Genomic DNA, 24,658 nt, shown 5'->3' with positions numbered 1-24,658 from the left:
AAAACACCTTACCATAGAAAGTTACTGTGGTGACTGGGAAGATCAAAACATAAACTCAGAAAAAGATAACAAAGTCAAAACAGCTACATGCAATGCCTCAAAAGAAAAATATGAATTTGTCGTAGGCCAAAAAAAAGTTCTAGAAGAGCTCAAAAAGGATTTAAAAAATCAAATGAGAAAGAGAGGAAAAATCAGGAAGAGAAATGAGAGTGATGCAAAAAAAAAATGTGAAAAAAGAGTCAACAGCTTGGTAAAGGAGAAAAAAATGCTGAAGAAAATAACACCTTAAGTAACAAAATAGGCTAAATGGAAAAGAGGCACAAAAATACACTAAAGAGAAGAGCTCCTTAAAAATGAGAATTGGTCAAATGGAAAAGGAGGTACAAAAATCCACAGAAAAAAAGAACTTTACAAATAGAATTGGCCAAATGGAAAAGGAGATACAAAAGCTCACTGAAAAAAATAATTCCTTAAAAATTAGAATTGAGCAAGTGGTAGATAATGATACCATGAGACCTCAAGAAACAATAAGCAAAATCAAGAGAATGAAAAAACAGGAGAAATGTGAAATATCGCATTGGAAAAAACAACTGACCTGAAAAATAGATCAAGGAAAGCTAATTTAGGAATTTTTATACTACCTGAAGGCCATGATAGAAAAAAAAAGGGCCTAGAAATCATCTTTCAAGAAATTATTAAACCCTGATATCCTAGAACCAGAAGATAAAATAGAAATCAAAAGAATCTGCCAATCACCTCCTAAAAGAGAATTCAAAATGAAACCTGCCAGGAATATTATAGCCAAATTCCAGAACTCTCAGGTAAATGAGAAAATGTTGCAATCATCCAGAAAGAAATAATTCAGATATCATGGAGCCACAGTCAAGATAGCACAAGATTTAGCAGTTTCCATGTTAAGGTATCAGAAGACTTGGAATATGATATTGCAGAAGGCAAAAGAGCTAGGATTACAACCAAGGATCACCTATGCAAAATTGAATATAATCCTTCAGGGGAAAAATGAATATTCAACAAAATAGGAGATTTTCAAGCATTCCTGATGAAAAGCTGAACAGAAAATTTGACTTTAAAATACAAGACTTGAGAGAAGCATAGAAAGGTAAACAGGAAAGAAAAATCATAAGGTATTCAATAAGGTTAAATTTTTAACCTACATGGGAAGATGATGATACTTATAACTCCTTGGAACTTTCTAATTATTAGAAGTATACATAGACAGAAGGTGCAGATGTGAGTGAACTGTGATGGAATGATATACAATAAAACAAAATTAAGAGGTGAAAAAGATGCAGTTGGAGAAGGGGAAAGAGAGAGGTAGAATGGGGTAAATTATCTCACAGAAAGCAAAAATAATGACAAGACAACATACCAAAATTTATGGGATGCAGCCAAAGCATTACTTAGGGGTAAATATATAACTCTAAACTTTTAGCTTACATCCATAAAATAAAGAAAGAGCAGGGGACAACTAGGTGGTGCAGTGGATAGAGCACTGGCCCTGAAGTCAGGAGGACCTGAGTTCAAATTTGGCTTCACACCAAACACTTGACACTTACTAGCTGTGTGACCCTGGGCAAGTCACTTCACCCCAATTGGCTAAAAACAAACAAACAAACAAGCAAATAAATAAATAAATAAAACCAGATCTGAATTGGCCATGCAACTAAAAAATCTATAAAAAGAACAAATTAGGGGCAGCTAGGTGGCGCAGTAGATAGAGCTCTGGCTTTGGAGTCGGGAGGACTTGAGTTGAAATGTGACCTCAAACACTTGAAATTTACTAGTGGTGTGACCCTGGGCAAGTCACTTAACCCCAATTTCCTCACCAAAAAAGAAGAAGAAAGAAGAAGAAGAAGAAGAGAAGAAGAAGAAGAAGAAGAAGAAGAATTAAAAATCCCCAATTAAATACCAATTTGGAAATCCTGAAAATGAAAGGAGAGATTAATAAAGGTGAAAGTAAGAAAACCATTGAACTAATAAATAAAAGTAAGAGCTGGTTTTATTAAAAGAAAAACCAACAAAATAAACAAACCATTGATCGATTTAAAAAAAGAAAGAAAACCAATTGATCAGTATTAAAAATGAAAAGGGTAAATTCACCCACTAATGAAGCAATTATTAGGAGCTACTTTGCCCAATTATATGCCAATTAATCTGACAACCTAAAAGAAATATATGACTATTTTTAAAAGCATAAATTGCCAAGATAGCAGAAGAGGAAATAGAATACTTAAATAACCTTAACTTAGAAAAGAAGTTGAACAAACCATCAATGAGCTCCCTAAGAAAAAAATCACCAGGACCAGATGGATTCACAAGTAAATTCTACTAAACATTTAAAGAGTAAATAATTTCAATACTATGTAAACTATTTGGGAAAATGGGCAAAAAAGTTCTATCAATCCCTTTTACAACACAGATACATGCTGATACATAAACTGGGAAGAGCAAAAAAAGAGAAATAAAACCATAGACCAATTACCTTAATGAATATTGATGCAAAAATTTTAAAACAAAACACTAACAAGGAGATTACAGCAATATATTACAAGGATCATACACTATGACCAGGTGGAATTTATACCAGGAATGTAGGGCTGGTTCGATATTAGGAAAACTATCAGTATAATTAGCCATATCAATAACAAAATCAACAAAAATCGTAAGATTATCTCAGTAGATGCAGAAAAAGCTTTTGACAAAAATACATAACTCATTCCTCTTAAAAACACCAGAAAGCATAGGAATAAATGGAATTTTCCACAAAATGATAGGTAATATCTCTATAAAACCATCAGCAAGCATTATCTGGAATGGGCATAAGCTAGAAACCTTTCCAGTAAGATCAGGGGCAAAGCAAGGAAGCCCATTATCACCACTATTTAATATCGTACTAGAAATTCTAGCTATCACAATAAAAGAAGAAAAAGAAATTGAAAGTATTTGAACAGAATATAAGGAAACAAAACTATTGCTCTTTGCAGATGATATTGTAGTATATTTAGAGAATCCTAGAGAGCAAACTAAAAACTAATTGAAACAATAGCCAGCAAAGTTTCAGGATAAAAAAATAAACCCACATAAATCATCAGGCTTTCTACATGCTACTAACAAAGACCAGCAAGCAAAAGATAGAAAAATTCCATTTAAAATGACAGTAGAAAATATAAAATATTTGAGAGTCTACCTGCCAAGACAAACCCAGGAACTATATGAACACAATTACAAAACCCTTTTCACACAACAACAACAAAAATAAAGTCAGCTCTAAACAACTAGAAAAATATCGCTTGCTCATGGATAGGCCAAATCAATATAATAAAAATGACAATTCTACCTAGATCAATCTATTTATTTGCTGCCATACCAATCAAACTACCAAGAAACTATTTTGTAGAGCTAGAAAAAAATAATAAATTCACCTGGAAGAACAAAAAGTCAAGAATATCAAGGTAATCAATAAAAAAAAGTGAAGTAAGCCATACCAGAACTCACTATATTATAAAGCAGCAATTATCAAAACAATCTGGTACTGGCTAAGAAATAGAGTCATGGATCAGTGGAACAGATTAGGTACAAAATACACAGTAGTAAATGACCATAGTAGTCTAGTGTTTGATAAACTCAAATATCCAAGCTTTTAGGACAAAAACTCATTATTTGACAAAAACTGCTGGGAAAACTGGAAAACAGTGTGGCAGAAACTAGATATAGATAAATATCTCGCACTGTATACCAAGATAAGTTCAAAATGGGTATATGATTTACACGTAAAGGGTGATATCATAAGCAAATTAGGAGAACATGGAATCGTTACCTGTCATATCTATGGATAAGGGAAGAATTTAGGACCAAACAAGATATAGAGAGCATTATGAAATGTAAATTAAATAATTTTGATTATATAAAATTAAAAAGTTTTTGTACAAACAAAACCAATGCAAGCAAAATTAGAAGAAAAGTAGAAAACTTGGGAAAAAAATTTTTGCAGCAAGTTATCTCTTATAAAGGCTTAACTTCTCAGGTATATAGAGAACTGAGTCAAATTTATAAGAATACAAGTCATTCCCCAACTGATAAATGGTCAAAGAATATGGACAGGGAGCTTTCATATAAAGAAATCAAAGCTATTTATAGTCATATGAAAAAATGCTCTAAATGGCTATTGACTAGAAAAATGTAAATTAAAACAATTCAGAGATACCACCTCACACCTATCAGATTAGCCAATATGACAAAAGAAGAAAATGGTAAATGTTGGATGTGGGAAAATTGGGATACTAATGCACTATTGGTGGAGGTGCAAACTGATCCAGCCATTCTAGAGAGCAATTTGGAACTATGCACAAAGTGCTGTAAAGATGTGCATACTTTTTGATCCAGCAATAGCACTTCTAGGTCTATATTCCAAAGAGATTTTAAAAAGGCGGTGGGGGGAGGGACCTACATGTACAAAAATATTTATAGCAGCTCTTTTCATGTTGGCTAAGAATTGGAAATTGAGGGGATGTCCATTGATTGGAGAATGGCTGAACAAGTTGTGGTATAGGATTTTATTATTGTGCTATGGGAAATGGTAAGCAGGATTATTTCAGAAAAACCTGGAAAGACTTATATGAACTGATGCAAACTGAAGTGAGCAGAACCAAGAGAACATTATACACAGTAACAGCAATATTGTTAGATGAAGAACTGTGAATGACTTCGCGATTCTCAGCAATACAATGATTCAAGATAATCCCAAAGGACTCAGTGATGAAACATGCTATCTGCCTCCAAAGAAAGAACTGATATTATCTGAATACAGACTGAAGCATACAATTTTCCTCTTCCTTCCTTCCTTCCTGTATTTCTTTTTATTTATCCTTTTATTCATTTATTCATTCTTTTTTGTTGTTCAAGTCTTCTTGTATAAAATGACTAATATAGAAATGTTTTACATGATTGAATATGTATAACCTATACCAAATTGTTTACCATTTCAGGGAGGGTGGGAGGGAAGAGAGAGAGAACTTAAAATTTTTAAAAATGAATGTTAAAAATTGTTTTTACATGTAATTGGAAAAGCTAAAATATTTCTTAAAAAAGGAACTAATCCAGAGACAACATCCTGTTAGGGAATTCTAGCAGTAGGTAAGGAAAGTGAGAGAAGCTAAGTCTAGGCTTCTGAGCATCCTCCCAGCTCTGACAGTTTGATATTCCTTTTTTTTTTTTTTTGGTGAGGCAATCGGGGTTAAGTGACTTGTCCAGGGCCCCACAGCTAGTAAGTGTCATGTGTCTTGATACTGGATTTGAACTCATATCCTCCTGACTTCAAGGCCAGAGCTCTATATACTGCGCCACCTAGCTGCCCCCAGTTTGGTATTCTTTACTCTCTGAACACTTACTATGTGCTGAAGCCTTATCTCAATAGATGATCCTGAAGCTCTCTTCTGGGCAGCTAGATGGCATCGTGGATAGAGTGCTGGACCTGGAGTCAGGAAGACTCATTTTCCTGTCCAAGCTTGGACACTGTGTGAGCCTGGGCAAGTCACTTAACCTTGTTTGCCTCAGTTGTCTCATCTGTAAAATGAGTTGGAGAAAGAATTGGCAAACTGCTCTAGTATCTCTGCCAAGAGAACCCCAAATGGGGTCACAAAGAGTCAGACACAACTGAACAAATATTTTTTTCATTCATCTGTTTGTTCTGACTTTCATAACCTTGAGTAAGTCACTTAAGTAAATCCTGGAGTCTCAGTTTCCTCATCTGTAAAATTGAGGAGCTGAAGTAGTTGCTCTTTTAGGTACTTTATAAATGGAAATCTGTGACCTTGTGACTCTAGATTATTTTTTTTCAAGGATAACTTGACTTATACTCATATGAATTAAACATTCACATCTTGGAATTAGTTAAGACAAAGGTCAGAGAAGTTGCAGCATTTCCCTGTTTGCTTTTACTTTAGAAAGTGAAAGCAGCTAGAGAAAAAGAAATAGACTGAAAGAGGTAGAAACGAACAAAAGGAGAGAGAGAGAAGGAGGAAGGTGCAGACACATAGAAAGGAAGGGCAGGAAAGAAAGAGAACAAACCCACAGTTACTGGTCCTCCCAGACCTCCCATCCCAAGGCTGGCTGCCAAACCCACATGGGGCCAAGGAGATGAACAGCTGTCTCAGCCTGACTTTCATCAGAGATCTGACCTCTTTGTAGAGCTGGTAGGTACAGCGCAGTTCTTTGGTGTAGATGGAAAGGTGGGACAAAAATGAGAGTGGAGAGGGCATCCCTTTGGCATCTAGGGAGTTGGCAGCTAGTTTCCTGGTACCTGTCACAGAGCCAACTGCCCAGCCTGAGCTGCTGCTTCTAGGAACTAGCAGCCACATAAATGTGGGATGGCTGTGGGAGGTGGGGCAAGGGTGGTTAAGGTGCTTAATAAATGTTGGTGGATTTATTAGACATGTCTGGAAAGATTTGGACTAGATTATTTCTAAGGTTCTTCTTAGGTTTGTGAATCTGCGCTTCTGCACCTTCATCCCTGAAGGTTTAGTGGGAACCTTGAATGACAGCTCCTTAACCTGTTTCTGAAGGAAGCAGGTAAGATATTCAGCTTAGGTGGCCTCTCCTCCAGGAAACCTTACCTGAGCCCTCCCTCCACCTTTCCTTCTCTGCTTCCTAGACAATTCTGTCTGGACCTTCCCTTTGCCCCAATCACGTTACATTTTGTACTATGTTTAACTGTGTAAATGTGACATTTGCCCACTTAGATTGTCTGCTTCCTGAGAACAAGGTCTGGGTAGTGCCTGTCTTCATATCCCCAGCAGTGAGTACAGGAACCTGAACAAAGCAGGGGCTTGATTAATGTCTGTTGAAATTGAGTGCACTGAGGCATTCAGTGTGGAGTGGTGGATAGAACAAGGGACTTGGAATCAAGAAGTTCAGTTCAGTCGTGTCTGACTCTTTGTGACCCCATTTGGGGCTTTCTTGGTGAAGATACTGGAATGGTTTGCTGTTTCCTTCTCCAGCTCATTTTACAGATGAGGAAACTGAAGCAAACGGAGTTAAGTGACTTGCCCAAGGTCACACAGTGTCCAAGCTTGGATTTGAACTCAGGAAGATAAGTCAAGAAGACTCATCTAAAGCAAAAAAGGAAAGTAACTTGTCTGGGGTTACACAGCTAGTAAGTGTCTGAGACCAGATTTGAACTCAGGAAGATGAGTCTTCTTGACTTCAGGTTCAGCACTCTATCCACTGTGGCACCCAGCTGCCCAGTCAAGAATCAAGAAGACCTAGGTTCAAGTCCCACTTTAGACACTTGATAGCTATGTGATCCTGGACAAGTAACTTACCTTCTCTGTGCCTCCATTTCCTCATCTGTAAAATGAGGGGTTTATATTTCATGGTTTATGTTTTATCTTTGACCTTATGAAATGCCCTGTTGGAGTTGAGGAGACATCAGTGGTCACTGACGGTTGGGTATGACAAGGACATCTTCCTGGAGGAGATGGCAGCTTGATCTTCATAAGAGAGGTAGGGCGTTACTCTGGAAGGAAAAAGGTCTGATCTGGGAGTTAGAAACCCTCCCTGATTTTCTGTGTGATAAGCAACTTTCCCCATCCCACCTCCGCCCCCTCCCCTGGCTCAGTTGCTTCATCTATAAAATAAGGATAATAATTTTTGCATTACCTACCTCTCAAGGTTGTTGTGAGGAAAGTACTTTTTGAGCTGAAAGGGATCTTAGAAGCTATTAAGTCGAACTTTCATTTTAATGATGAAGAAAGTGAGACATAGATAGGTAAAATGACTTGCCTAGGATCATAGAGTTAGCAAATGTCTGATGTGACTCCAAGTCTACTGCTCCATTTACTAAACCATTCAGCCTCTACTTAACTGTTATTATTAATAAAAAAAAAAATTATTCTGAACTTAAATATCAAAAAAGAGCATTTTTATACACATAGCATAGTAGAAAAAAGAAGACTCAGTGTAACAGTGAATTTCTATTTCACACAGTTTGCTTTAAAAATAGTATATAATAAATTCTACAAGCTACTTTCAAAACTATCTTGCTTATCTGTGCTTTCTTCTGAATTGCCTTTGGTTCTGTGAATTTTTAAGATTTTAATGGACCTCTTTTTTTTGGGTGAGGGGACACACCACTATTGCTAATACCTAATCTTTAAACTTCATCCTTCCCCCAGCCCCCATTAAGTGAAAGGGAAAAAAACCCTTTTAACAAATAAGCACGATTGAGCAAAAATGAATTCACATAGTACCTATGTCCGAAAAGGCATGTCTCTGCAGCCAGGGTCCATCACCACTCTTTTAGGATGTGGGTAACATGCTTCATCGAGGGGTGTCTTAAGACATTGCTGGTCATTGCTTCGATAAAAGTTCTTAAATCTTTCCAAACTGCCTTTTTGTGAAAACAGCATTACTGTCCTTATATAAATTGTTCTCCTGATTTTGCTCACTTTTTCCTGTGAATCCATACTACACACGGGAGACCCAAAAGGCATTGGGCAACGCGGCTCCTTCCTTCTTCCTTACCTTGCCTTGCCTCCAACCCTTCTCTCTGTCCACATATGGTATCATACCCTTACCTGCAGGTGCTCTGCCCAAAGGATTGTAAATTTTGATTGCTAAAACCTGACAACATATCTTGGGGTTTGTGGGCTAGATTTCTTTCTTAAGGACCATGCTAAATACCCAAATCACTCTGGCTCTCATTGATTGGCCAACAATAGGTCCCAGCCCAAGCCCACGGGGTCATTGTTTGGGCTCTGACTGGCTCAGAGTGAATATAAATAGCAATTGTTTCTGTTTTGGCCAGAAACCCTGAGGATCTTCCCCTCTCAGACTCATATAAACACATATACATACATATATAATATACATATATACACATATATGTACATATATACACATATATATATACACACACACATATATAATTTTTTTTTTACTAGGTAAAAGAGACCATTCTTTGCCTCATCTTTTACCTAGCCTTAATCACTGAATGGACATTGCCTCAGTCAAACTGAGACCTAGGAAAGACCTTAGCTTAAAAAGGCCATGGTTTCCCATTGCATCCAGGGCCATCTCCAGTTATCCTGATCTGTATCTTGCCACTGGACTCAGATGGCTCTGGAGGAGAAAGTGAGGCTGGTGACTTTGCACAGCTCTCCCTCACTTAAATCCAATTCACTTGCAAGTCATGGCATCACCTTCTTGATATCGTGGTCCTCTTTGAGAACGAAGGACAAGCAACAATTACCCAGTATTCTCTGAAATTATCTCTTTCAGAATTTCTTACAGTATAATAATATTCTATTATGTGCGATTCATTTACCACAATTTGCTCAGCTATTCCCAAATTGGCTAAGAGGAATTCTAAGGTACCCCTTTAGATTCGAATTCTTTTCTCTTCTCCCCTTTTAATCTCTCCCTTTAACATTAGAAAGTATGTTTTGTTTATGACTATTCCTCTCTGGTGCCATCCTTTCTCTTAACCTTACCCCTTCTTTCTTTCCCTAGTGAGTTTGATATATTTCTACACCAAATTCTTAGTATATTTGTATGTATATGTTTGTGTTGATCCCTCCTTTGTCTATTCAGATTAAAAGTAAGATTCATCTGATGCCAACTTCATCTAACCCTTCCACCATAGTTGTTTATTTTTCTTTTCATTCACTCCAATTATAAGAAATTCCAAGTGACAATCCCTTCTTTTTCCTTTCTATACTTGTATATTCCTCTATTTACACTCTTCTATTTTCCCTCTTCAAGCTCTCAGAATAGAACCACATCCACCCACAGGGCTTCTGTTTTTCTTATTTAACTCCCTTAATACCCTTTGAAGACATTAATATTCTGAAGGGAAACTTGTTTCTTCTTTCCTTATTAGCATATTAGCACTTCACCATCATACAATGTTTAATTCTTCAAACAAATTTATCTTTCTGAGTTTTTCTGACTTCTTGTGATTTTATTTCAAAGTTCCTTCTTAGCTCTGGTTATTAGAAATATTTGAAACTCCCCTATTACATTAAAGGTTCATTCTCCTCCTTTTCACCATTGGATTACACTCAGCTTTGTAAGGTCAGTTGTTCTTGATTATAAGTCTCTATCTTTTTGCCTTTCAGAATGTTGTGTTCTAAGATCTCCCCTCTTTTACAGCAGAAGCTGATAGGCTTGTGTAATACTGATCGCAGGTCCTTGGTACTTGAATTGCTTCTTTCCAGATGTTTGCAGAACTTGTTCTTTGACGTGGGAGCTCTAAATTTTAGCTAATATCATTCCTGGGACTTTCCTTTTGGAGATCCTTTCAGGAGGTCATAGGTAAATTCTATTTCCACTTTATCCATTAGTTCTAATAGATCTGGGCAGAATTCATGTATGATTCCTGAAATATAGTGTTCAAGATTTTGGGAGGGGCATGGTTTTCATGGAGTCCAGTGATTTTTTAAAGTTATACTTTTATTTTGTTAAATGTTTCTTAATTACATGTAAAAGAATTTTAATGTTCATTAAAAATTTTTTTGAGTTCCAGTTTCTCTCCCTCACTCCCCTTCCCTATCACTTGAGAAGGCAAACAATATGACATTGATTATGTGTGAATATGATATCAATTGATGTGTAAATTATTATGTGAGAACATGTGAAGTCATACAAAACATGTTTACATATTAGCAAAAGAAAATACACACAACACACACATGAAAAATAAGGAAAGTTTTAAAAAAGAATATGCTTCAATCTGCGCTGATAGTTCATCAATTCTCTCTCTGGAGGTAGCATTTTTCATGGGTCATTTGGAATTTTCTTGGATGATTGCCGATCAGAGTAGCTAAGTCTTTCACAGCTGGTCATTGGTACAATATTGCTGTTACTGTGTATGTTTTCCTGGTTCCGCTCACTTTGCTTTGCATTAGTTCGTATTAGTCACCCCAGGTTTTTCTGAAACCAACTTGCTCATCATTTCCTATGGAACAATAGTATTTCATCACAATCATACACCACAGCTTGTTCAGCCATTCCCCAACTGATAGACATCCCCTCAATTTCCAATTCTTGCCACCACAAAAAGACCTGCTATAACTATTTTTGTACACATAGGTCTTTTTCCTTTTTCTTTGATCTCTTTGGGATACAGACCTAATAGTGGAATTGCTAGGTTCGAGGATATGCACGGTTTTATAGACCTTTGAGAATAGTTCCAAATGTTTTTCAGAATAGTTGGACTAGTTCAAGACTCCACCAACAATTCATCAGTGTCCCAATTTTTCTGTGTCCCCTCTAGAATTTGTCATTTTTCCTTTCTGTAATGTTATCAAATCTGATAGGTGTGAGGTGGTACCTCAGAGTTGTTTTAATTTGTATTTCTTTAATCAATAGTGAGCTAGAGCATTTTTCATGAAAGCATTGATAGCTTCGATTTTTTTCTTCTAAACGCTGCCTATTCATATCCTTTGACCACTTAACAATTGGTGAATGGTATGTATTTTTATAAATTCAGCCCAGTTCCTTATATATTTGAAAAATGAGGCCTTTAGCAGAGAAACTTGCTGTAAATTTTTCCCTATTTCCCGTTTTCCTTCTAATTTTGGCTGCATTAGTTTTGTTTGTGCAAGTTCATTGAGTATCTCTCTTTGATCTGTTTTCCAGGTCAGGTTTTTTTTAAATTAAGTATCTTGCTATCTCTTTTTCAGTCTTTTGATTTTATTTGAATATTTGTTACTTTCATGGAACCATTAATATCTGATTGATCTATTCTAGTTTGGGGGGGGGGATTCCTACCACTTTCTCTTCTAAGCTATTTAGCTTCTTTTCAGTTCTTTCTTTCAGAGCTTTCATTTCATTTTTTATCTCTTTATTTCTCTGTTTATTTCTATAATTTATATAATTCTCATGGACAATTCATTTTTTCATTTAAGTCTCTGCTTATAAGCAAGTATAGCTTATAGTTATGGATTTGCCATAATTTTTTATACTTTTCAGTGTTTTCTTTAATTTACTTATTTCTCCTGCTTTAGTTCATGAATTGGGGCTTCATCCAAGGGCCAGGCTCTTTGTTCCCTTCTGCATGTTTGGGTGGGGTGGTTGGCACTGTGTGGTCTCTCTCTGGGTCACTTGGATTTTTGCTCTTACTTCCACCACTTGGAGTTAGCCCATTTGGATCTTGGAGGTTCCCAACTGGTGTTGGGAAGCCTTGAAGCCTTTGGGACTGAGTGCTGTTGTCACTTGCTGGTTATTGGTTGTTGTATTACTGTATGCTGTCATTCTCCAAGGCTCCCAATGACACCACTTTCTGGCTTTCTCAGGGACTCTTTTTGACTTAAGACATATAGCCTTAGACTACATATGTCCCAGTCTCTAATTACAGGTTCTCTGTGCTGGCAGTGGCAGGTGTGTATGTTTTGGGGAGCAGAAGGTGTTTCCTTTGTTTCCTATTTCCCTGTTGCATCTGTTGACCTTTTGTGCAATTCTGGGATGGAAGAAGTCACTCATTTGAAATTTCTCATTGGATTTCTTGATCATTTATTCAGTCTGTGTAAATCTCAAGATTTTGCTGGAGCATGTATGTGGGAGCCAGGTGGTCTGGCCCTCATTCAAGAAGCCACATCGTAAGAAAAATCTCTATATAGCACTATTATTATTGTAAAGGAATTAATGGTGAGCCCCTGATCAATTTAATGAAATTGCAAGGAATGTGCCTTTGTCTGAAGAAGTTTTCTGTGAATAAGACTTTATCTTGAACACGTCTTCCTTTGATTGGTCCCTAGCAACATGAGCTACCTCCACCAGTATGCTGGTAAGTGCTGGCTCTCGAAAGGAAGACAGACAGAAAGAAAGAAAGAAAGAAAGAAAGAAAGAAAGAAAGAAAGAAAGAAAGAAAGAGAGAGAGAGAGAGAAGGAGAAAGAAAAGAAAGAAAGAAGAAAGAAAGAAAGAAAGAAAGAAAGAAAGAAAGAAAGAAAGAAAGAAAGAAAGAAAGAAAAAGAAAGAAAGAGAAAGAAAGGAGGGAGGGAGGGAGGGAGGGAGGGAGGGAGGGAGAGGGAGGGAGGAAGAAAGAAAGAAAGAAAGGAAGGAAGGAAGGAAGGAAGGAAGGAAGGAAGGAAGGAAGGAAGGAAGGAAGGAAGAAGGAAGGAAAGAAAGAAGAGAGAAAGGAAGGAAGGAAGGAAGGAAGAAAAGAGAGAAAGGAAGGAAGGAAGAAAGAAGGAAAGAAAGAAAGAAAGAAAGAGAGAGAGAGAGAGAGAGAGAGAGAGAGGGAGAGAGAGAGAGAGAGAGAGAGAGAGAGAGAGAGAGAGAGAGAGAGAGAGAGAGAGAAAGGAAGGAAGAAGGAAGAAGGAAGGAAGGAAGGAAGGAAGGAAGGAAGGAAGGAAGGAAGGAAGGAAGGAAAGAAGGAAGGAAGGAAGAAAGAAAGAAAGAAAGAAAGAAAGAAAGAAAGAAAGAAGGAAGAGAGAAGGAAAGAGAGAAGGAGAGAAGGAGAGAAAGAGAGAAAGGAAGGAAGAAAGGAAGGAAGGAAGAAGAAAGAAAGAAAGAAAGAAAGAAAGAAAGAAAGAAAGAAAGAAAGAAAGAAGTGTACTCAACACACTTTCAAGCCCTAATCTGCATTAATATTTTCTTCCTAACTTTCTTACTTCTAGAAATCAACAAAACAATAAATCAAGTCCTGACTTGTAACATTTGCTGATTTTTGAGGTGTGTATTCACACAGAAAATTTAGTCATAAGTGTGAGCTGGCTCCAGCACAATACCTCTGACATGCTCAGATACAGTGTCAGTGAGTGGGATGGACTCCTCAGAGAACTCTTTCCTGAAACTCTCTAAGAGTGAGTAGAACCAACCCACCCTATTCCCACTGCTCCTTTTCACTGCACTTTGGTCTCCAAGCCTAAAAGAGACACAACAAGAAGAAAGGAGGTGTTCAGTTATCACAGTTCACTCTTACATTTATAATGAAATATAATGAAATATGATATGATATGATATAACATAACATAACAACATAATATAACATACCATCATATAATATAATATAATATAACATAACATAATATAATATAATATCTTTCATTTACATATCTCATACCCAGCAAGTTAGTGAGAGCATCTTATTTCCAGTTCAGGTTTTCTTTCTCTTTTTTAATTTAGCAGTCAATTAACAAGCATTTACTGAGTGCTTACTATTTGCCAGACAATATATAAAGTGCTGGAGATACAAAAAAGGCAAAACAAAACAGAACAAAACAAAACTCCATAATAATAATAATAAAATAATAATACTGACCATTTAGTAAGTTCGTTCACTATGTTCCAGGCAGGCACTGTGCTAATCACTATAATTATTACCTCATTTGATCCTCACAACAATTCTGGGAGGTAGAAACGGTTATCATTTCCATTTTATAGAAGAGGAGATTAAGGCAAAGTGACTTTCCCAGGGTCACACAGCTAATAAGTGTCTGAGGTGGGATTTGAACTCATATCTTCTTGAGGTCAGGCGCTCCAGGTGCTCCAGGTCCTCCAGGCCAGGTGCTCTATTCACTGCACTACCTGGCTGCCCACAAGAAGAAACCCAGATGGAGTGCTCTGAGAAAATAGTAGCTCGTAATTGTATAGTTTTGAGGTTTAAAAAGTACTTTATGCCCACAGTGTGTGAGGCAAGTTATAACGATATTATCACCCTCGTTTTATATTAGAGGGAAACTGAGGCCAGGAGAGAATAAGCAGTTGGTTCAGGATCACTAAGCTAAGAAGTAGAGAGTCAGAAGATCTGCCTCCCAACTCCTGGTCTAGAACTTTTCCTCTGGTACCATTTTCCACTCAAAGGAAAAAATGAGGTGGGGAAAGGGATGAAGGAAAAGTAGGACTGGGATTCCCTAAGGCCACAAGACCCTTCAGGTCATCTCCCTAACCTTACCCTCACCCCCTAAGCCAGGGACAATGGGGGTGGGGATGACTCAGGAGTCCTGAATGCTGTCTCAGGGCCAGGTCTTGCCACTGATTTATGATCTTATCTCCCTGAGCCAACAGTATGGCCTGGCCACCAGCCTACAGCAGCTCACATAGCATTGGGAATTTCCACCCAGACCCCCTTCTCAATGTCCAACTCCACCCCCAGCACATGCATGCACGTACACACACACACACACACACACACACACACACACACACACACACACACACACATTCCACAGGTACCCCTCCCCCAGACTCGGCTTTGTCACAGATCTTAGTACATACCAACCCTTCTCACCCCAGAACCATGTCCTCTCTCCCAGACTTCTCACACAGATTCCACCCTCCCCACCCTCCTCACTCCCAACAAGCCCTGAACCCAGACGCCCTCCTTTAGACTCAGCCCAACCTCCCTAGAGACTCTGGAAAGAATAGAAAGGGTCACTGACAGGCCCAAGACACAGACTGGAAAAAGGGGAAGGAGGGAAGTAGAAGAAGGAAGAAAAGAGAGGCCTGGGGTAGAGAATGGAGAAGAGAGAGATCCATCTGTCTCACTAATGACAAGACTTGATCCGAGGTCACCTGCCTATCCCTGGTCTAAGACCTGCCGTGAGCTTCTGGCCATTGGGACAATTAGGTCATCAGTCTGTCAGGCCCTCAATCCATCAGTCCATTAATTTTCAATCCATCAGCCTATCACCACTCTATCAGTCAGTCCATCAATCTGTCAGTCTGTCAGTAATGTTTATCAGGCGAGCATAAATACTCTTTGAGCACCTATCATGTGCAGGGCCATATATTAGGTTATGCTATGAGGGAGACAGAGAGGACTAAATCATAGTCCCAAACCTCAGGGAGGCCAACCAATGAACAGTTAAGCACCTCCCGTATTCCACACGCTGTGCTAAGCAAGAGGGCTACAAAGAGAAAACCAAAGTATCTCTTCTCTAGGAGGTTATACGCTTTTGGGTGAAATAAGATGGACACATATGAGTGTATGTAAATTCATATAACATATACCTCTGTGTGTGTGTGTGTGTGTGATGCAAAAGCACAGACAGAAAATGGAATGTCAAGTGTGAGGAATCCAAGGTCAGTTTGGCAAAATTGAAGTGTGTGTGAAGGAGAGTAAATATATAAGACTTAAAGGCAGGTGGGGAAGGTCTCTAAATGTCAAGTAAAGGAGTTTGAACTGGGCCCTAGTGGCAATTAAGAACCACTTCTTGAGCAGGAGAGTGACATGGTCAGACCCATGTCGTGGAGAGAAAAATAATGATAGCTAACAATTTATAACTCTTCAAGGTTTGTGAAGCACTTTGCATATTAATTTGGCAGCTATTTGGAGGACGGTTTGGAGAGGGGACGGGTGTGAGGCAGGGAGACTAAGGAGTATGCTATTGCAATAGTCCAGATAAGAAGTGATGAAGACCTGAGCTATGGAGGTGGTCGTGTGAGTGGAGAAAGGGAGAAGGAAGTGAGAGATGTTCTGGAGGTAAAAATGACATGCTATGGCAGCTGATTAAACATAATGGGGTGATGAGAGTGAGGAGATGAGGATAACTCTGAGATTGCAAGCCTGGGTGGATAAAAAGATAAGGGTGCCTTCAACAGAATTAGAGAAATTAGAAACAAGGGTGGATTTAGGGAACCAAATATTGTTAGACTTTTGGATATGTTGAATTTGAGGGATCTGTGGGATATCTAGTTCTAAATCATGAGGGCCTAAAGCTCTGGAGGGAGAATTGGGTTAGATATATAGATCTAGGGGACACCTCTGAAGAGATTACAGCTGAACCCATGGAAATTGATGAGGACAAGAGGTAGTGTTGGGAGACAACAGAAGAAGGGCCAGGACAGAGTATTGGGTTCTATCTACACTAAAGAAGTGACACACGAATCTAGGAAAGAAGACCAAGGAGTGGTCAGACAGAACCAAGAAGTAGCACAGGGACCTGGTGTGGGACAGAGAGATAGCAGCCCCAGCAGGCTCTTTTCCTAGTGAGAAGCATGGGGCCCCCAAAGTCCGAGTTGCTGATGGAGGATCACTTCCGTCTGAGATGATCAACCATGATCTTAGAAAGAGGATCTATCTTCTGGCTAAAACGCTAAACCATGGCCTCTAAGAGGGGATGATCTTTGCTTTAAAAGACAGCTAAGATTCGGATAGTAGAAAAGGGGGGTGTGGGAAAAGAATCCGAGGAAGGAGAGACTAATTGTGACAAATGATAGCGATAAATTCCATTTCCATATTAGTCTAAGGTTAACAAAGTATTTTCATCTTAGGTACAAAGTTTAGTCCTTTTAGGTAAGAAGTATAATTATTATCTTCATTTTACAGACAAAGAAATTGAACCTCAAATCAAGAAAATTATTTTTGTCCATTGTCCCACAGCTAGTTAAGTATCACTTTCCAATCAGCACTGAAATCTAGATTGGCTGATTGCTAATTAGGCTAGTCTGCTTAGGGATGAGTACGTTGGTCAGTCTGGCTAAAGAATGGAATATAGCTGAGGAAGCGGCATGAGCTGGGTGACTACAAAGGTGGGGTGGTGTTTGACTGGGGAGGCACTGAAAGCCAGGTGAAGCTAGCTTTGCATTTGAGCCTATAAGCAACAGGAAGCTAGTGAAGCTGTCCAAGTGGAGGAATAACATGGTCAAACATGTTAGGCATTATGAAGATGATTTTGGCAGCTGACTGACTGCCCTTTCTAGCTTTCCTTTGCCAAATCTACTCCATGTCTGGTCCCCTAACTTCTTTGCCCCAAGGAACTATCCTGGGTCCCTTCCTATAAGAATATCCCTCCTCTTGGTGACTTCCCCCATGTAGTCAGTCAACATCTCTGTGCAGATGACTTTTTAGTCTGTGTGGTCTCTCTCCTGAGCTCCAGCCTTACATCTCCAACTGTATGTCCTAGAAGCACATCAGATTTAATACATCCAAAAAGAAATTCATTATCTCCCACACACTCTTCCTCACTATACAGCACTTCTCTATTTCTGGTGAAGCCAATACCAGTTGCTTCCCTGTCCCCATACCATCGAACTCCCATATTCAATCAGTTGTCAACTTTTGTCAATTCTACCTCCAAAACATCTCTAGCATCCATCTCCTCCATACTCATATGAGTTACCACCTCAGCGCAGGCACTCCTTACCTTTCAATTTGAGTATTGCCACGGACAGTTAACTGGGCTCTCAGCTTCTAGGCTCTCCCCTAACCAATTCATCTTCTCTTTCACATAGTAGCCAAAACAATCTTACTAAAGCATAGGTCTGACCTTGTCACTTACCATTGTTGTAATTATTCATCCTTCATTTTCCAAGAGGACCAATGACATCACAGGTGATGTCTTGACTTGAGTATGAACCCCAAATGGGGTCACAAAGAGTTGGACATGATTAAACAACCACACCTTGTCACTAATCCTCTTCTCAAACCCTTTACCTTGTAGCTCCAGTCTGCCTTGGTAGGCCTATTTCACATTATTCCGCATCAGACTGTGTCCTGAGTCAAAATGGTCTAATTATTTTCCCTTGAACTCAGCCTTCCATTGGCTACCTCCACTTTCTGCTTGCTTCCACCTCTGAGAATCCCTATCCTCCTTTAAGGTTTAGTTCCTCTACCATCTACTATAGGAAGCCTTTCTGATCCCTCTTTTTAAAAAAATAATATTTAGTTAGTTATAGTTTTCAACATTCACTTCCATAAGATTTTCGAATTTTAAATTTTCTCCTCCTCCCAATCCTTCCCTCCCCAAGATGGCATGCAATCTGATATAGGCTATATATGTTTATACATACATACATACATACATATATATATATATTTCCACATTAGTCATGTTGTGAAAGAAGAATCAGAACCAAAAGGGAAAAACCACAAGAAAGAAAAAAAAGAGAGAAAATTGTGTGCTTCGATCTGTACCCAGACTCCATAGTTCTTCCTCTGGATGTGGATAGCATTTTCCATCAGGAGACTTATGGAGATGTCTTTAGATTTTTGCATTGCTGAGAAGGGCTAAGTCTATCAAAGTTGGTCGTTGCACAATGTTACTGTTACTGTGTGCAACATTCTCCTGGTTCTGCTTATTTCACTCTGCATCAATTCATGCAAGTCATTTCAGGTTTTTCTGAAGTCTGCTCGCTCATTATTTCTTATGCACAATAGTATTTCATTACATTCATATACCACTACTTGTATAGCCATGCCCCAATTGATAGGCATCCCTCAATTTCCAATTCTTGTCCACCACAGAAAGAGCTGCTAGAAATATTTTGGGTCCTTTCTCCTTTTTTATAATCTCTTTGGGATAACGCCCTAGAAGTGCTATTGCTGGATCAAAGGGTATGGACAATTTTATAGACCTTTGCACATAGTTCCAAATTGTTCTCCAGAATGGTGGTCTGATCCCTCTTCTCGTTAGTGTTTTCTCCTTCCTCAAATAATTAATATTTATGCATTTTATGTGATATATCCCCCAATAAAATATAAGTTCTTTGACAACAGGGACTATTTTTCTTGTCTCTGAATCCCCAGGGCTTAGTATAATGCCTCCCACATAGAAGGCACTTAAAGCTTGTTGGAAGGGATTGTGTTAAATTAATGGGAGAGAGGAGAGACTAGAGGCAAAGAGGACAATTAGTCTGCTATTATAGTCTTGGTAAAAAAGGCCTGAGGCCTGTTCTGAAGTGCTAGGGACTTTCCATTGTTCCTGAGTCAACAACTTTTGTGGGTTTGGAACAAGGTCCAGGATACCAATAATCCCCAGGGTTGGGCTGATGGCCTTCTCTACCCTTCTACTAGCAGCCCTGCCCCTTAGGGTGCTGCATATTAATAGAAAGTATTTATCATCATTAATTAGATCAGCTGCCAGGGCTGAACCTGGGCCAGGCTATACTGGCCTTCTGGCTACCCAGCTACCCAGCTACCCAGCTGTAGGGGAGGGGCAGGATCAATAACCTCACCCTCAAAGGATTTCGAACAATGAGTTCCAGCTACAAGTTCCCTCTCTGCTCTGAGACATAGGACATGGGACATAGTCTGCCTTTCACTCTCCAGCCAATAATAAAAGTATCAGTGCAGGGCATTGGCCTTTGGGAGAAAGGGAGGTCACAGAAGAACACAGAGAGTGTGGGATTAATGGAATCATATGATTTAAAGCTGAAAGGTTTCTTTGAAAATATAGGTACTTATCAGATTGGCTAATATGACAGAAAAAGAAAATGATAAACGTTGGAGGGGATGGGGAAAACTGAGAAACTAATGCAAGGTTGGTGGAGTTGTGCACTGATCCAACAATTCTGGAGAACAATTTGGAACTGTGGCCAAAGGGCTATAAAACTGTTCATACCCTTTGAATAAGCAATACTATTACTGGTCTGTATCCCAAAGAGATTAAAGGAAAAGGAAAAGGACTTATATGAACAAAAATGTTTATAGCAGCTCTTTTTGTGGTGACAAAGAATTGGAAATTGAGAGGATGCCCATCCATTGGGGAATGGCTGAACAAGTTGTGGCATGTGATTGTAATGGAATACTATTGTGCTATAAGAAATGATGAGCAGGATGATTTCAGAAAAAGTTAGAAAGACTTACATAAAATGATAGTGAGTGAAGTGAGCAGAACCAAGAGAACATTGTACACAGTAACAGCAATATTAGATGATGATCAATTGTGAATGACTTAGTTATTCTCGGCAATACAATGGTCCAAGATAATCCCAAAGGACTCGTGATGAAATATGCTATCCAGCTCTGGAGAAAGAACTGATGAAGTCTGAATACAGACCAAAGCATACTATTTTCACTTTCTTTCTTTTTCTCTCTTTCTTCTTTCCTTCCTCTCTTTCAAATTTTCTTCTACAAAATGGCTAAGAGAAATGTTTTATATGATTGCACATGTATAACCTATATCAGATTGCTTAACATCTAAGGGAGGGGGGAAGGTAAGCAGGAAAGATAGAATATGAAACTCAAAATTTTAAAAAAAAACAATGAATTTTAAAAATTGTTTTTACATGTAGTTGGGGAAAACAAAATATTAAAAAATAAAATAAACTTTTTAAAAAATAAAACTAAAAAATAAAAATAAACTTTTATTAAAAAATAAAATAAAATAAAAAAGAGAATGTAGGTACTAAGAAAAAAATACCATCTCACATTTTTATGCTGTTTTGATGTTTATAAAATTATTTTCTCATGTCAACTGTAATATAAACTGTGAAAATATTATCCCCATTTCACAGATGACTACTTCATGCCTAGACTATTGCAGTGGTCTGCTGGTTGTCTTCCTTGATTCAAGTTTCTTCTCCATCTAGCCCATCTTCCACTCAGCTACCAAAATGATTCTCCTAAAGTGCAAGTCTAACCATATCTCCCCTCTATTCCGTAAACTCCAGTGGCTCCCTACTACCTCCAGAATCAAATGTAAAATCTTGACTTTCAAAGCTTTTCATAACTTGGCCCCTTTCTACCTTTCTAGCCTCCTTACACCTTATTCCCCTCCACATACCCTGTGATCCCACCTTCTACAAGAAGCCTTTCCTGGTTTTCTTCCCCTTAGCGCTAATGATGTCCCTGTAAATTAACCACATTTTATCCTTATACAGTCATTTGTGTGTCATCTGTCCGTGCTTGTGAGATTGTGAGCACCTTGAATGCAGGAATTGACTTTTGTCTTTCTCTCTATCCTCAGTGCTTAGCACAGTGCCTGACACATAGTAGATGTTTAAGAAATGCTTTTTGACTTGACCTGAGGAAGACTAAGTGTCCTGCACTGAAGTCTCACAACTGGTGTCAGGACTAGGAGGACTTTTGCCTTTAAGACCAGTATTCTTTCTACCCAAACATGCTGCCTCTCCAGACTTGTGGGTCCCCAAAACCCACTGTCAGTTTCTACAATACAGTGGAAAACATCTGGACCTGAGAGTTAAAAGACTTGAGTTCCAGTTCCAACTATGTCACTAACTCCATGTGTGACCTGGGACAGACCCTTTCCCCAACTTGGCCTCTGCTTTCTCCTCTGTAAAATGACAGGGACTAAGTGATCTCTGAGATCCCTTCAACAACAGATAATTCACTGGATAACTGAAAACTGTCAGTAACAAATGTATATGCAGGCTCCCCATTGCCCATAGAATAAAATGCCCACCCTCCATGGCATACATGACTCTCCATGTCATGGCTCTGATCTTTCTGTACAGCTTGATCTAAGCCCTTTCCTGTACCCTCTCCCCCTTTAATACTTTATATTCCATCTAGAATAATCTCACTGTCCCTTCCATACTTCCTCATTCTGGCCTCCTCGCCTTTGTTTCTACTGGATTCAGAGATGACCAGAAGACTGGACCCTAAGAGTATTGTTATGTCAGTGTCAAAGATGGGCTTCCATTAGAGAATTCTAGGGCTCCCAAGTTGTTTACCACTTTTACTAATAACTAGCTGTAGGCACAAACATAATATACTGTACTTAACAGATTAATAGAAGATATGAATCTGAGAGGAAAGAAGAAAAGATATAACCATTTACTAAGCATCTGCTATGTGCCGGACACTATGGTAAATATCTCCTTTGATTCTCACAAAAATCCTGGGAGGTAGGTGCTATTACTATTCCCATTTTACAGTTGAGGAAACTGAGGCAGACATCAGTTAAGTGACTTGCCTAGGGATATATAGCTAGTAAGTGTCTGAGGCTGGATTATGAACTCAGATCTTCCTGACTTTAGGCCCAGTGCTGTAGCCACTATGCTACTTAGATTCAGGATCCAAAAAGAATCTCAACAGGTAAGAATAATGTTTTTATGTAATGAAATTAAATCGGATAAGAACAAATGCAAATACCTATAAGTGAGTCCCCCCAAAATCAGCTGATGGGTCAAAGAGGTAGAGGTGGTGTGGTGAGGGAACCATTTGTTTGAAAAAGTAAGGGAGAATTGATTGGGAGCAAAATAAACAGATCAAGAAGAAATACATGGCATAATGCATATATATATATATATATATATATATATATATATATATATATATATTTATATACACACAACTATAACAATAGAAGAAAAATAGCACCAAAAGGAACTTTGAGTTGACTCAAAAAAAATCATCATGCAGAATAGATAATGAATGAAACAAATGTCTCCCTCTTCGAAGCAGAGAGTCCAGAGCGATAACAAGGGCAGAATCGGGCATGCCCTGTCAGATTGGGTCACTACTTCTTTCTACCTGATTATTTTTCCTTGTTAGAAGGGAACAAAGACGATTATTCCAGGCTGAGGGAGGGTGGCAGGTGGCGGGGGGTAGTATACTTGGAAATGACAATGATATAAAAATAGGAGATGTCAATAAAATTTAATTCAAGGGGAAAAAAGCTAGGAGTCTTAGTCAACAACACGAATTAATGGTTTGAAAGGGCAGCAAAAAATCTGGCCTACTCTTAGGCTGGTGGCATTAAGAGGCACACAGATGTACAGAGGAGAGAGCCAGCAGTTCTCTGGCCTTCTGTTTCTTTGGCGTTTTGTATTCAGTTGTGGCCTTCGCACTTTAGGCAAGGCACTAGAATGTATCCAAAAGAGAGAGGGCAGAAAGGCCAGGAGGTTAAAGACCATGCCATGGGCAACCAACTGACAATTTTCTTTGGACTAAGGCCAATGTAGGAATTTGTTTTTCTTGATTATACATGTTTGTAACCAGGGTTTTATTTTTTTTGCTTTCTCACTGGGAGGAGGAGGAGGAAGTGGGAAACAAAGAATGTAGGCCTGAAAGAAAAAAAAAAGAACATGGAATTTTTTTAAAAGAAAGAAAAAAGTCAGTTGGAGGAGCTAGGGATATTTAGCTTGGGGAAGCAAAAGATTTAAAGGACCATGATGGTTTTCTTCAAGTGTTTGAATGTCTGTCATGTAGTGATAATAATAATAATATCATTATATAGCACTTTAATGTTTGCAAAGCACTTTACATATGGTAACTCATTTGATGCAATAACCACGTAAGGTTGTTGTTATTCTGTCGTTTCAGTCATGTCCAACTCTTTGTGACCCCATTTGGGATTTTCTTGGCAGAGATACTGGAGTGGTTTGCCATTTCCTTCTCCAGCTCATTTTACAGATGAGGAAACTGAGGCAAACAGGGTGAAATGACTTGCCAAGGGTCACCCAGCTAGTAAGTGTCTGAGGCCGAATTTGAACTCATGAAATGTCTTCCTGACTCCAAGCCCAGTGGTCTATCAACTGTGCCACTTAGCTGCCCCTACCATGGCTCTATTTTACAGCTGATGAAATTGACATAAAAGTGAAATGACTCACCCAGGTCACACAGCTAGTAAGTGAATGATGTAGGGCTTGAAGTTAAGTCTTCTGGACTATAAATGTGCTTAATCCACTGCACCATCCAGCTACCCTGCTAGTAGAAAGATTAGACTTGTTCTGCTTGGCCACAGAGGAAAAAGCTAGGAGTAATGGGAGTTGAAAGGATATAGATTGGTTCTCCTTATAAGAAAAAATAGAAATCCCAAAGCAGAGTGACCTACCTAGACCTTGTGGAAGGGCTCTTGCTCAAGTACAGGTTGTATTAGATCACTTTCATGGTCTCTTTCAAGTCTGAGATTTTATGCCGTTTCCTGAACTCTCCCTTCAATTTTTTTTTTTTTGGCTAGGCAATTGGGGTTAAGTGACTTGCCCAGAGCCAGATTTGAACTCAGGTCC

The 24,658-nt window shown here is 38.6% G+C and overlaps 1 protein-coding gene across 1 annotated transcript in view; it reads left to right on the top strand.

Moving 5' to 3' along the window:
- The first annotated feature begins 6,018 nt into the window (after positions 1-6,018).
- Positions 6,019-24,658, top strand: part of EXOC3L4 (exocyst complex component 3 like 4) — an 80,929-nt gene continuing 62,289 nt past the window's right edge. Inside the window, exon 1 of the mRNA XM_020971185.2 lies at positions 6,019-6,212. The gene's annotated coding sequence lies outside the window, so the exon portion shown is untranslated. The remainder of the gene's footprint in view (positions 6,213-24,658) is intronic.

This window comes from Phascolarctos cinereus, unplaced genomic scaffold (genome assembly GCF_003287225.1).
Source record: "Phascolarctos cinereus isolate Bilbo 61053 unplaced genomic scaffold, phaCin_HiC Scaffold_2;HRSCAF=192, whole genome shotgun sequence".
Lineage (NCBI taxonomy): Eukaryota > Metazoa > Chordata > Mammalia > Diprotodontia > Phascolarctidae > Phascolarctos > Phascolarctos cinereus.
Note: the sequence above shows the minus strand (reverse complement) of the source record. Positions and strands in the feature narration are given on the sequence as shown.